This window comes from Chiloscyllium punctatum, chromosome 32 (genome assembly GCF_047496795.1).
Source record: "Chiloscyllium punctatum isolate Juve2018m chromosome 32, sChiPun1.3, whole genome shotgun sequence".
Lineage (NCBI taxonomy): Eukaryota > Metazoa > Chordata > Chondrichthyes > Orectolobiformes > Hemiscylliidae > Chiloscyllium > Chiloscyllium punctatum.
Genome location: NC_092770.1, coordinates 17,336,004 through 17,350,217, shown reverse-complemented (window position 1 = coordinate 17,350,217; position 14,214 = coordinate 17,336,004). Strand labels below are relative to the sequence as shown.

The 14,214-nt window shown below is 42.6% G+C and overlaps 1 protein-coding gene across 3 annotated transcripts in view; it reads right to left on the bottom strand.

Moving 5' to 3' along the window:
* Window positions 1–13,122, bottom strand: part of tspan11 (tetraspanin 11) — a 79,076-nt gene extending 65,954 nt beyond the window's left edge. For 2 of the 3 annotated variants that reach the window (XM_072551771.1, XM_072551772.1), the window contains exon 1: window positions 12,995–13,122. The gene's annotated coding sequence lies outside the window, so the exon portion shown is untranslated. Of the gene's footprint in view, window positions 1–2,833; window positions 3,000–12,994 lie in introns of those variants that run through there. The other variant, XM_072551773.1, reaches the window with a different exon arrangement.
* Window positions 13,123–14,214: the final 1,092 nt, after the last annotated feature.

Here is a 14,214-nt window from a genome sequence, read left to right as displayed (position 1 = left end):
CTCTTCCATGACTATTAACTTCTCCAAAAAATCCCACCTCCACCTTTTGATCCATGGTGTTTTGAGTGCATATTCAGGTATTTTTAAAAATAGGATGAATGTTTCTGTATCTCTCACCCTTACAGGCAGGTGAAACTATGTCTCATCAACTCCTTTTCAACCTTCTACCAATTACTTTAAATCTATATATACTTTTTGTTAACATCACTGATAAGGGAAAAGCCTCTCATAATTTTATACACCTCAATTAAATCTCTCCCTAGCCTCCTCTGTTTCCAAGGAAAGCCTAAGCAATCTTTCCTCATTGTAGTCCCAGCAACATCCTCTAGGGGATGCTGGCATAGTTCTCCAGTACTCTAGAGGCGTAGACGAATGTTCAGGGGACACAGGTTCAGATCTCATCACAGCAGTTGATGTGATTTGAATTTATTTGGTAATATCTATAAAATAAAGCTAACCTCAGTGATGGTAACCATAACAACTACCCTCCAATGCTCTTAAAAACCCAAATGATTTACTACTGAATGAAATCTGCTCTGCTGGCCTATGTGACTCCAGGCCTACAGCAATGTGGTTGACTAGGGGCCCTTCTGCAGTGGTGCTGGAAGCTACTCAGTCGACGGAGATAGGCACCAAAGTCTATCCTTGCCAATGACACCCACATCCCCATTGAGAATAACTGGTCTGTAAGCTCTCCAGTGCAATAGGGTACTTTCTGTCATGTGAAGGTGGGTACTGCAGATGCTGGAGATTATAGAGTCAAGATTAGAGTGGTGCTAGAAAAGCACAGCAGGTCAGGCAGCAACCGGGGAGCAGGAAAATCGAAAAACCTGATGAAGCTTTTCCTCACCACTCTAATCTTGAATTTCTGTCATGCCCAGAATTAATTCCATCACATTGTCAACAATTCAAACGTAACCTCCCTGCACAACCATTCAAGAAACATACCTCCCAATCCCTTCTTTATCATTTCTTGACACCTACCCATCCTGTTACCTTCAGAGGTTTGTGGACATACATTCAAAGTTAAATCGTGGCAAATTTCACCTGCAATATATCAAGCTGAAAGTTTAAACTGGGCAGATTCCTATTGAAGCAATTTGACTGGGTATCTCTCTCCTGTAATGCCAGGAAGAGGAGCATGTAATATTATTAGGTGAGGACATTACTGGGTTTGGCCAAATAGAGCTGAATTCTGCAGGGCAATGTGTAAATTTCCCACAAACTAGTTGGCGTACTGATAGGCCACCCCAGTTCCATCTCTGGGTTAATCTGAGAGAGGCTGATCAGTGGTAAATATCCAGTTAGGACAGTCGCAGATGGTGGGCAGGCTATCGCTGAGGATGAAATTCAATGGCAGACCAGGGGGAATGGTGCCTTTATAATTTAACCTCCTGGAATTGAAAGCTAATCTCAACCCCTGGCAACTATCTTCTATAAACCCATCTGTTCCACTAAGGTCCTTCAGGGAAGAAAATCTGCCATCCTTAATCTGGAGTCACATGGCCAACATGTGACTCCAGATCCACAACAATAATGTTGATTTTTAACTACCCTCTGAAATAGCTGGGAAAGATCTGCAGTCAAGGGCAATTAAGGATGTGCACCAAACGCGAGTGCAGCCACTGACTGGATCAATGGAGAGGAAATTCAAAACTTAAATAAAATACAGACTCTTTCAGACAGACTAGCACCTTCTAAATAAAGGGTTAAATACACTAAATTCAAAGCCAGCATTTGAAGTGTTTGATTCAGTGTATTTTGGAAGTAAAATTCTCCATTTATTTACAAGCATTGTTTTAGAAAAAAGCTCTCTTCAACAATAATCCAAATACAGAAAATTGGAATATTGCTGGATGCATCATTTGAGCTTTGCGTTTGATAGTGTGTGTGAAATATAATTACTGCATGTGTGTCACAGCCGCCCACTGAGACACTCTGAATCCAAACTCATAGCAATATGTGAAGACCTTTCATATTCATAATTATTGACTACAAACAGGACCATATATAGTAAAGGACATATTTATAAAAATTGTCATGGAATCGTAGAATCGTAAAGCACAGAAGCTACTTGCTGTCCATTATGCCTGTGCTGGTATTCTGAAAGAGGGTTACCAATCACTCCCACTCATCCTCCCCAAGTGGGTCAGTTAGCTCAGTTGACCGAATAGCCACTGTGCTAATGCAGAATGATGCCACCAGTGCGGGTTCAATTCCTACAGCAGCTGAGGTTACTGTGAAGGACTCTCCTTCTCGATCTCTTTTTCTCACCTGAGGTATGGTGTGGTTAAATTCATCACCAGGTTGATCTCTCTAATGAGATAGACTATGGTGATGTTATTTTTACCACATTGTTCATAATCCCACAATTCAGCTCCCTACAAATCCACGCACGATTGCTGTCTAAAGGTTCCTGTGGAATCTGTTCCCAAAACGCTTTTATGTTGGCTGTTCTATACCTTAACAACTATCCATGTGAAGAAATTCCTTCTCATCTCACAATTGTTTATTTTGCCATTTAATTAAGTCTCTGACCTTAGTTTACTGACCCATTTGCTAAAGAAAACGGTTTCTCAATCATTAAAGCATGCCTCATAATTTAGAGTGTATCTGTACTGTTATTATCTCTGACAGACAGATTTTTTGGGCTCTCAGGGAATCCTGGGATATGCAGACTGGATGGGAAAATGGAGTTGCAGCCATCAAAGGCACAGAAGTTTCAAGGGCAGTTTGGCTTACCCTAGGTCCTATCTCTTACATTTATGTATTTGGCCTCCACTTAATCTTCTCCACTTTAAAGAGAACAATTCTGCTTTTTGCTTTTACTCACCCACAAGTTCGGGATGTTGCTGGGTGGTACAATATGTATCACCTATTCCAAATGGCCCTTGGGAAGCTGGTGGTGAGCTGCCTTCTTGAATCACTGTTGTCTATGTGGTGTAGGGATACCTTGCAGCATCTCGAAGGAGGAAATTTGACCCAGCAGAAGTGAAGGAACGGTGATATATATTTCCAAGCCTAGATGGTGAGCGCCTTAGGAACTAAAGTCACATATTCCTGGTACTATTTTCCTCACCACCCTCTCCAAGGCCTGAGCATGCTCCTATTGTTTAGCTTCTGAACTGGACAACACTCCAGCTGAAGCCTAACCAGGGGTTTGTAAGTGGATCAGTGTAGCTTTCCTCTTTTTGTATTCGCATTCCTCTTTACAATCAACTCAGCCTATGAAGACAGACATGATAGGCCGGGGTTGTTTTCCTTATTGCAGAGAAAGCTGAAGGGGAGGTCTGATTGAGGTGTACAAAATTCTGAGGGACATGGATAGAGTAGATGGGAAGAACATTTCCCCTTGGCAGAGGGGTCATTTACCAGAGGGCCACATTTTTAAGGTAGGGAGCACGTGGCTTAAAGAGGATTTGAGGGAAAAGGTTTTCACCCAGAGGGCACTGACTATCTGGAACTCACTGTCTAAAAGTGTGAACGAGGCAGATATGATCAAGACATTTCATAGTTATTTAGATGAGCACTTGTAATGCTATAGCATACAACGCTATGGGCCAACTGTTGGAAACTTGGATCAGAAGTAGTAGATTCTTGATGACTGGCATGGATGAGATGAGCTGAAGGGCTTCTTTCCATGGTGTAAAACTTTAAGACTTGATTATTATTATTATCACAGAATCACACCTTACAGACAATGTTAGGCTGGCGCTAACTCTGTTTGTAGTATAGCTGTCCCAAATTTAGCACATACAGATGTGAGTCAGGAGGACTTTACAGGGTCAACGGGGCTGGGTTCACCACTTCCAGTCAATGCTGGGTCATGTGTATAATTTCATTCCTCTTCTCACATTTCTTCATGGTTTGATACAACTGAGTGGTTTGCCAGGCCTTTTTGGAGGGAAGTTAAGAGTCAACTACATTTGAAGCATGATGTCAACCTGCCCTTGTGGGTGACTCATTCACTCAGAGTCAGAATGTCATTGTTTCAAGGAGCCACTCCACTGCTGCCTTGAATGTGAGAGGCACTACCTTTCAGGTGATACACTAGATCATGAGTGCCTGTTCATTCAGGTGGATGTAAATTCAGAGATAACTCACAACCAATGCAACTTTCCTAGAGCTTGTTCCTCTGTAAAACATTGCCATTACAGAATGTCTGCCCTCAAAGAACACAGGAAAAAAATCCCCAGGCACCTCCCTTTGTACGTTTGGTGAAGGTCCTATTTTATATCCTAAGCAATTTTCCAACAAGCAAAAATACCTCCCCTAATTGTCTATCAAAATCCTTCAAAATTTGAATCCTTCTATTGGATGTCCAATTGACTCTCTCTCTTCTAATGAAAACATTTCCTATTTCTTGAGTCTCTCCTTAGTGCTGAAGTATTTTAATCTCTTATCTCACAACTGCCCTCCACCTGACACTCTTCCTAAAGTAGGAGAAAGTGAGGACTTCAGATGCTGGAGATCAGAGTCAAAACGTGTGGCGCTGGAAAAGCGCAGCAGGTCAGGCAGCATCCGAGGAGCAGGAGAGTCGGCGTTTTGGGCATAAGCCCTTCATCAGGAATACAGCAAGTGCGGCAAATACAGCCGCAATACTTCCACAAACCTGTCCTGATATGATTGTGAACTGCAAATAGGAATCGTCGAGTGTCAGCTTCAGGTTGAAAGTGGCTGATAATTCCTTTTCAAATTTAAATTTTCAATGTAAAGGGAGATCCCAATTTGCTTTCTCAGAATATATTTCTAAAACAAATATTCAAACCAAAAAGAACACTGACAAAAAGGCATCAGTTTGAAACTCCTGATGGAGAAATATTGGTTGAATTTCCAAGAGACAGCTTAGATTAATGAATCTCCCACAGCAGTTAATTAGTTCTAAGAAGCGCTATTATTTAAAAATTGCTTATAAGGGCATCACACAAAGGCTCGTGGAAATATGGAACTTGCTGGTTCCCTTCACAAGACTTTGGATGCTGCGGCCAATTAGAGCTTCATTATGTAGGTTTGTGTTGGGGATGGTTATCATTTTGCAGCTGGGATATGTAGGCATAATGATAATATTTATCCAAGATTCATCGCCATAAAAATTCACTGCATCATAAATAAAACAATCAGTTGCTGAATTATCTGTCCTGCGATCTCAAGCATCTCAAGACAACCGCCGGTAATAAAATGAAAATGTTAAACAGGCAAACCACACTCTCTGTGGGGTACAGCCAGGTGTAAGTGGGAGCTGGAAAAATGACAGCAAACTAGCAAGAAATATAAACACTGTAATGTAATAGAGTTCATTACTATATAAAAAGGAAAAGAGTAGCAAAAAAAAGGTGTTAATCCTCCAGAAGCTGAAATAGGAGAAATTATACTGGGGAATAAGATTCAATGGAGAAATTAAACAAGTATTTTATATCTGTCTTCAGAGCACAAGACATAGAAACCATGCCAGAAACAGTGGGAAGCCAAGGGTCTAATGGCAGAGACAATGGGAGGAATTTAACTAACCTCAGCAGTGGAAATATACTGGAGCAGTAAGTTGTTTGTGTGTGGAATGAACTTCCAGAGGAAGTGGTGGATGCAGGTACAGTTCCAACATTTAAAAGACATTTGGATAAAACATGAATAAGAAATGTTTGGAGGGATATGAGCCAAGCACAGGCAGATGGGACTAGTTTAGTTTAGGATTATGGTTGGCATGGACTGTCTGGACTGTGTTATATGACTGGATGACTCATGTTGCGGCTGTACAGGACATTGGTTAGGCCACTGTTGGAATATTGCGTGCAATTCTGGTCTCCTTCCTGTTGGAAAGATGTTGTGAAACTTGAAAGGGTTCAGAAAAGATTTACAAGGATGTTGCCAGGGTTGGAGGATTTGAGCTAAAGGGAGAGGCTGAACAGGCTGGGGCTGTTTTACCTGCAGCGTCAGAGGCTGAGGGATGACTTTATAGAGGTTTACAAAATTATGAGGGGCATGGATAGGGTAAATAGGCAAAGTCTTTTCCCTGGGATGGGAGAGTCCAGAACTAGAGGGCATAGGTTTAGGGTGAGAAGGGAAAGATATAAAAGAGACCCAAGGTTATGTGTATGGAATGAGCTGCCAGAGGATGTGGTGGAGGCTGGTACAATTGCAACATTTAAGAGGCATTTGGATGGGTATATGAATGGGAAGGGTTTGGAGGGATATGGCCCGGATGCTGGCAGGTGGGACTAGATTAGGTTGGGATATCTGGTCGGCATGGACAGGTTGGTCCGAAGGGTCTGTTTCCATGCTGTGCATCTCTATGACTCTACGACTCTATGACTCTAAATCCCATAGTCCTGATGACTCACTAGTATGCCAAAAGAATTATCAACAGAGATTATGGATCCATTGAAGTCCTCAACTGTGGCAGTATTGAATGTCAGAACAGGCTCAATGTTCTCTGTTCCTTTGCTATCAGTTGTAATCTTCCAAAATTCTCCGGTGGTCCCACTGAATTGGAAGGTAGTGAAAGGGGGAGAATTGAAAACAAGGAATACGTAGCTTGACATCAGTTGTGAAGAATACACTGGAATCCCTAATTCTCACCTTCATTTTCCTGTATCATCCCACAGCTTTTGAACTACTCACTAATTACAAAAAAAATTCAGCCTTGATTACACTTAATGAACCAGCTAAGCAGTAACAAATTCCATGGATTGAGGAAAAATAAATCCTCCTTGTCTCTGTGTTAAATGGCAGCCCCTTTCTTAGAGATGCCCTCTCATCCTAGAGTTTCCCACAAGGGGAAATAATCTCTATGCATCTACCCTATCAACCCCGCCTAAGAATCTTGTATGTTTCAATAAGGTCACCTCAAATTCTTCCAACGTTCAATGGGTATAAGCACAATCTACTCAACTTCTCCTCAGAAGAAAATCCCTCCCTACCCAGGATCAATGAACTGAATCTTACCTGCATTGCTTCCAATGCCACCATCTTTCTTTAGATCTGGGGTCCAAAACTGTTCACAGTATTCAGGTATGGTCTAACTTGTGCCTTGCATTATTTTAACAAGAATTTCCTTTTTTAACATTATTTGTGCTAATACTCAATTCCTTATGAAATCAAAGTCAACATTCCATTCGCCTTCCTATTAATTGCTGAATTTACATGCTTGCTCTTTGAGACTTATGCATGAGGACTCCAAAATCCCTGTGGCTTTGGCTTTCTGCAATCTTTCTCTATTTGAATAAATTTCAGCTTCTCTATTCTTCCTCCCAAAACACATAACTTCATGTTTTCCACATTATATTCCATCTTGCAAGTTTTTGCCCACTCACTTTACCAATATTTACAGTAAATAACTGTGGCACAAGTACTGATCCCTGTGGCACACCACTAGCCACAGATTCCATCCTGAAAATCTTCTCCTTATCCCAACTCTCTGTCTTCTATTAATTAGCCAATCCTTTCTCCCCAATACCGAGGGCTCTTATTAAGTATTCTAACACGTCATGCCTTATCAAATGCCTTCCAGAAATCTGAACATATTGCATCCACTGCTTCTCTTTATCTATCTTGCTTGCTATCTCCTCAAAGATTTCTAATAAATTTGCCAGGCATGATTTTCCCTTCATGAAGCCATGCTGACAGTGCTGGATTATATCATGTATTTCTAAATGCTCTGCTATCACATCCTTTATAACAGACTGACATTTCCCAAAAACAGATGTTCAGCTCTTTCCCTCTTTAAATAATTGGCAGTTTTCCAGACTTCTGAGACTTTTCCAGAATCTAAGAATTCTTGGAAGATTATTACTGGTGCATTCACTATTTTTGTAGCTACTTTTAAAAATATCATTGATGCATTCCATCAGGCCAGGGGATTTGTTGGCCTTTTGTCCCATTAGTTTCCCTTGTACATTTTCTTCAGTGATAATTATTATATTTATTTCCTATCCCCCTTTTGCTCCTTAATTATTTAGCATTTTTGGAATGCTATTAGTGTCTTCAGCCATGAAGATTGATGCAAAGTATTTGTACAAACCCTCCCAGTATTATTTCTGCAGTCTCATTCTCTAAGAGGCCGAAGGCACATGGTATGTGAGCAGGAGTCACAGCAAGACATTAGAAGGCAAATGGCCTGTTGGCCTTCACTATAAGAGACTTTGTGCAGAAGAATAAGGAAGTCTTGTTACAGTTCAACAGAGCTTTGGAGAGACCTTACCTCGAGCTGCAGTTTTGGTCTCTATTTTCAGGGAATATCTGTTTTGGAGACGGCACAGAGTAAGTTAATGAGATTGACTTCTCAGAGTTAACAAGGATGAAAAGTTAACTAGAACTGGTCAAGGCAGTCCAGGGTCTGCAAGAATGAGAGGTGATCTCGTCTAAACCTGGCTATTTCCCCCAGTTATAGAATCCAAAACTGAGAGTCACAGTGTTAGGATAAGGGATCAATCACTTATGATTGAGAAGAGGGGAAATTCCTTCATTAATGAATCATTGAGACTTTCTCCCCCAGAGAGGTGTGAATGCTCAGTCACTGAGCGTATTCAAGGCTGAGGATGACAGATTTCTGATCTCTCAGAGAGTCAAGGAATTGGGTGGGAAAGTGGGGCTGATGTAGAAGATCAGCCATGATTATGCTGAATGGTGCAGTAGACACAAGCAGCTGCATAATCTGCTTCTGTTTCCATTTCTCATATTGTTATGGGTGTCACTCAAGTAATGTGGTCTGGAGAAGTCATACCAGAATTGAATTTTTATGACTGTTTCTGTCTCCACAGATGCTGCCAAACCTGCTGTGTTCCTCCAACATTCTCTGTATTTGATTTTGAGCAATGTGACTTTCTGTCTTTAACTTTCTTTCTTTACAAAGAGGGTGCTGGCTTATTGGTAACATCACCAGGCAATGTTCTGGGGACATGGATGTGAATTCTACCATGGTAGATGGTGCAATTTGTATTTAAAAGGAAAAAGCAAGCTTAATAGTAACCATTTAACTATTGTTGTTAAAATAAAACCCTTGTGGTTCACTAATCAGCTATTCTTACCCAGTCTGGTTTTCACGCAACTCCAGACTCACAGCAATGTGATTGACTGTTAACAATCTGGGATGGGCAATAAAAGAAAGGGTCCACCCGAAACCCTTTACCTGCAGCTCCCCTTACACCCACCCCCAGTCCTGAAGAAACATTGACTTCTCCACCTCCTGATGCTGCCCTGGCTTGCTGTGTTCTTCCAGCCTCTTGCATGAGGTTGACTAATGTGGTGCCACTGTTTAAGAAAGGTGGTAAGGACAAGCCAGGGAACTATAGACCAGTGAGCCTGACATCAATGGTGGGCAAGTTGTTGGAGGGAATCCTGAGGGACAGGATGCAAATGTATTTGGAAAGGCAAGGACTGATTAGGGATAGTCAGCATGGCTTTATGCGTTGGAAGTCATGTCTAACAAACGTGATTGAGTTTTTTAAAGAAGTAACAAAGAGAATTGATGAGGGCAGGTGTGATCTATATGGACTTCAGTAAGGCTTTCGACAAGCTTAACATGAGAGACTGGTGAGCAAGGCTAGATCTCATGGAATACAGGGAGAACTCGCCATTTGGATACAGAACTGGCTCAAAGATAGAAGACAAAGGCTCGTGGTGGAGGGTTGTTTTTCAGACTGGAGGCCTGTGACCAGTGGAGTGCAACAAGGAATGGTGCTGGGCCCACTATTTTTCATCATTTATATAAATGATTGGGATGTGAGCATAAGAGGTATAGGTAGTAAGTTTGCAGATGACACCAAAATTGGAGATGTAGTGGACAGCGAAGAAGGTTACCTCAGATTACAACAGGATCTGGACCAGATGGGCCAATGGGCTGAGAAGTGGCAGAGGGAGTTTAACTTAAATAAATGTGAGGTGTTACATTTTGGGAAAACAAATCTTAGCAGGACTTATACACTCAATGATTAGGTCCTAGGGAGTGTTGCTGAATAAAGAGACCTTGGAGAGCAGGTTCATTGTTCCTTGAAAGTGGAGTCGCAGGTAGATAGGATAGTGAAGAAGGTGTTTGGTATGCTTTCCTTTATTGGACAGAGTATGGAGTACTGGAGTTGGGAGGTCAGGTTGTGGCTGTACAGGACATTGGTTAGGCCACTGTTGGGATATTGCATGCAATTCTGGTCTCCTTTCTATCGGAAAGATGTTGTGAAACTTGAGAGGCTTCAGAAAAGATTTACAAGGATGTTGCCAGGGTTGGAGGATCTGAGCTACAGGGAGAGGCTGAACAGGCTGGGGCTCTTTTCCCTGGAGTGTCGGAGGCTGAGGGGTGACCTTATAGAGTTTTGCAAAGTCATGAGGGGCATTGATAGGATAAATAGACAAAGTCTTTTCCCTGGGGTTGGGGAGTCCAGAACTAGGTTTAGGGTGAGAAGGGAAAGATATAAAAGAGGGGCAACTTTTTCACGCAGAGGGTGGTACGTGTATGGAATGAGCTGCCAGAGGAAGTGGTGGAGGCTGGTACAATTGCAACATTTAAAAGGCATTTGGATGGGTGTATGAATAGGGAAGGTTTGGAGGGATATGGGCAGGGTGCTGGCAGTTGGGACTATATTGGTTTGGGATATCTGGTCAGCATGGACGGGTTGGACTGAAGGGTCTGTTTCTATGCTGTACATCTCTATGACTCTATGACTATATCTTCCCTGGATTCCAGCATCTGCAGGTTTTTTTGTCTCTAATTAAATGTTGGTCTAGTTAGCAAACCAGGCACATCCAATGAATAAATTTGTGGGAGCTATTGTGGTAGCATCCCTACTTTAGAGTCAGGAGGCCTGAGTTCAGGTTCTACTTGCTCCAGAAGTGTGTAATAATATCTCTGGACAGGTTGTTTAGAAATATATTTTTAAATATTATGAACTTGCCTCCAGTAGCACTCAGTGTTCCAAAACTATACCATATGAACTGGTCCCTTTTCTCAACCTTTCTCAATCAGTCTCAAAATAAACCCAAAGAACTGGATATGGAGGAAATTAGAGACAAAATCAGAAATTGCTGGAAAAACACAGCAGGTCTGGCAGCATCTGTGGAGAGAAAGCAGAGTTAATGTTATGGATCTAGTGACCTTTCCACAGAACATTGGGTATAGCAAACAAACTTACTCCAATAAATTAATCCCTGAATCCAACATTTAAAAAGTTCACTGATAGAATTGGAAAAAAAAATCAGGATATTTAATTTATAGATTTTCTTTGCTGTTTACTAACAGTTTAATTTGCACAAGTGGAATAATCAAAGGTCGAGCTTGATTTTAGATGTGAGTTGATGTAATGTTGGATGAACAATCTGATAATTTAGCAACAGTGGAGGAGTCGGGAGAAGTGGTGGTGAGGTCGAGCAGGATAGATGCTAATGCTGTGTGCTTTCAGATAGTGTCATGTCGGGGAAGCAAGCAGATGAGAAGCAGGAGGTGGCTACGGACGATTCCTGGGAAACATCAAAGAAACAACGTGAGAGCAGGAAGAGAACGTGGCCACAATTCCATGAATGAAAAGGGGAGAGCAATGCAGCTATTTGGACAACAGGAGAGAGATGTCAAAGCAGGTTGGTGGGATCATGTGTTGAAGCAGCAGACAACTCGAGATGGTCAAAGAGGGCAAGCTTACTTTACGTTATTTCGGTTACACGGGACCTCACTGGTAACATAAGACCCTTTGAGTGCTGTGGCATGGTTGGAATTCATTCACAAAATTGTTATGGTACAGAAGGTGGCCATTTGGCCCATCACATCTACATCTGTTCTATTACATCGAGTCAATTCTCTGCCAATTCCCCACATCCCTCACCCCATTTCTATCCAAATAATCACCCCTTCCGGAGAAGCAAACATCATGGGCTGGGCCATAGAGTCTTGGAGCATGGAAACGGACCCTTCAGCCCAACTCGTCCATGCCATCCAGATTTCCTAAACTGAACTAGTCCCACTTGCCTGCATTTGACCCGTATCCCTTTAAATCTTTCCCATGCAGGTAGCCATCCCAATGCCTTTTAAATTCTGTAATTGTACCGGCCTCTGCCACTTGTTCTGGCAGCTCATTCCCTCTCTGCCAAAACGTTGCCCCTTAGAACCCTTTTAAATCTTCCCCCTCTCACCTTAAACCTATGCCCTCGAGTTCTGGGCTCCCTCACCCTTTGGGGAAAAAGACCTTGGAGAAGATGGTGGTGAGCTTCCTTCTTGACCCACTGTCTTCCTGAACTACTGCCTTCCTGGTGGGAATTGGAGGGAGATGGGGAAAGGTTGGGCAAGGAGGCGATGAAAACCCGTTCGGGATGTTGGGAGGCTGAGGGAAGGGCCGGGAGTTGACAAAGAGTGGATGAGTCTGCTGAATTTGGAGGTGGGACAGAGGGCTGAGTGAAAGGGGACAGGGGAACAGTCCCTAAAGGGGTAGGGATTCTGTCTAACGATGTCAGTTCACAGGAGGAGGGAGAGAAAGAGAGAGAAAGACAAGGACACCCAGCTGAGAGCCCTCCTGGATAAGAGGCCTCGGGTATATCCCGGAGCCTCAATCCGCAAACACTCAGTCCAGAAGCCGCAGTATACAGAGGCCGGGTGTGACTGCAGAGAGAATTCCTGCTCTCAGCCCCGGGTCACAATCCCCACTTTCAGGCAACCCCAGGCCGGATCCTCTGCTCACTGTGTGTGTGTGGAGTGGGGTGTCCCTTATGTTGACTGCTCCTGATGCACTTAGATCCACATTGATGCGGGATCAGGGAATAATCCCAATAAAACACCCAGAGTTTATAGTCAGGGATCTAGCTCAAACTGCGGGATCCACAAAGTTGGAGATTTGTGCCAGGGGTTTCAGATTTATTTCAGCAAGTTCCTTCCAAATAAACACAAAAACCCAAACATTTTTGGGGGGAAAATAAAAGAAATCGGAAAAGAGGTTTGAAATAATTGTTTGACGTTCCCCTTATTCCCATCCGCCTACTCTAACAGCAATTCTTATGAGGAACTCACAATATCTTTGGCTGAACTCACCAATATCGGGAGGGTAATGGTTCTCCTGCTCCCGAAATCTGCTGCCCATGCTCAAATAAAAAAGGTTGACAAATGATTACCGGTCTGTTCATCTCGTTCCCAACGCTCGCCCTGCGATCAAAGAGCTCACCAGCACGATTACAACAACAGCTTCATTTAAATAGCACCCTCGGGTCATAATGCAATCCCCGGGCACTTTGCAGAAATATTAATGAAGACAGTTTGACGCGGAAGAATATATGAAGTCAAAGGACACAAAGTTTCGTCAAACATTTCAAGGACTCACTTGAAGGAGTGACAGTCAGGGAGGGGATTTTAATTTTTAAAATTGAGGAATTGCTTAATCCGAAGGCAATGTGAAAGCGAGTAGAGTCACAGACATCTGGAGCACAGAAAATGATCCTCCAGCCCATCACCTCCTTTCCGGTTAAAAAAAAACACTTACATTCCATTTTCAAGCACACAGTGCATAGTTTTACCTGCATTGGCATCACAAGTACATACCAAAATACTTCCTAAATGTTATGAGATTTCTGCCTCTGCCACTCTTACAGCTTGAGATTCTCACCACCCTCTGGATGAATTGGCACAAGTTAGCACATTTTTCTTGACATCAAATTCTACAGGACACGAGAGGCCAGGCTGGAGTGCATCAGAAAACTAATGCCTGGCGTTATCAAAAACACAAATGAGGGTCTCGGCAGCAGAGAAAAACTGCTGTTACAACAACAACTTGGTCAGCAGCCGATATTATGCATTCAGATGGCACAGACGTTCCTTCATTTGAGAAAGTGGCATCCTCACTTAACCATGGAGAACCCACAAATGACAAACCAGAACTTCCAAAGATTGTTTGACAAAGTTCCAATGGAAAGCTTGTAACTTGAATCCATTTTCACGGAGGAGGGGAGCAACGTTATCAAGGGAATAGACAGGGACTGGAAAAAGTCTCTCAAGCCTGTTTTCTCATTCAGTTCGATTAGGGTTGATTGATTTTTCACTTGTACCCACCTGTCCTTGTTGCATATCACCTAAACGTTTTAAAGTTTTTTCACTGACCCCACAGCCTTTGCTGCTTTTTAAGAGGGAGAGTTCCAGATTTCCCCTTCACTTTGTATTAAGTCGTGCTTACACACAGCAACTGAGCTCTAACTTTAATGCTCCCACGTTCTCAACTGAGGGCAGGCACTGGCCTAGTGATATTGTGCTGGGCTATTAAT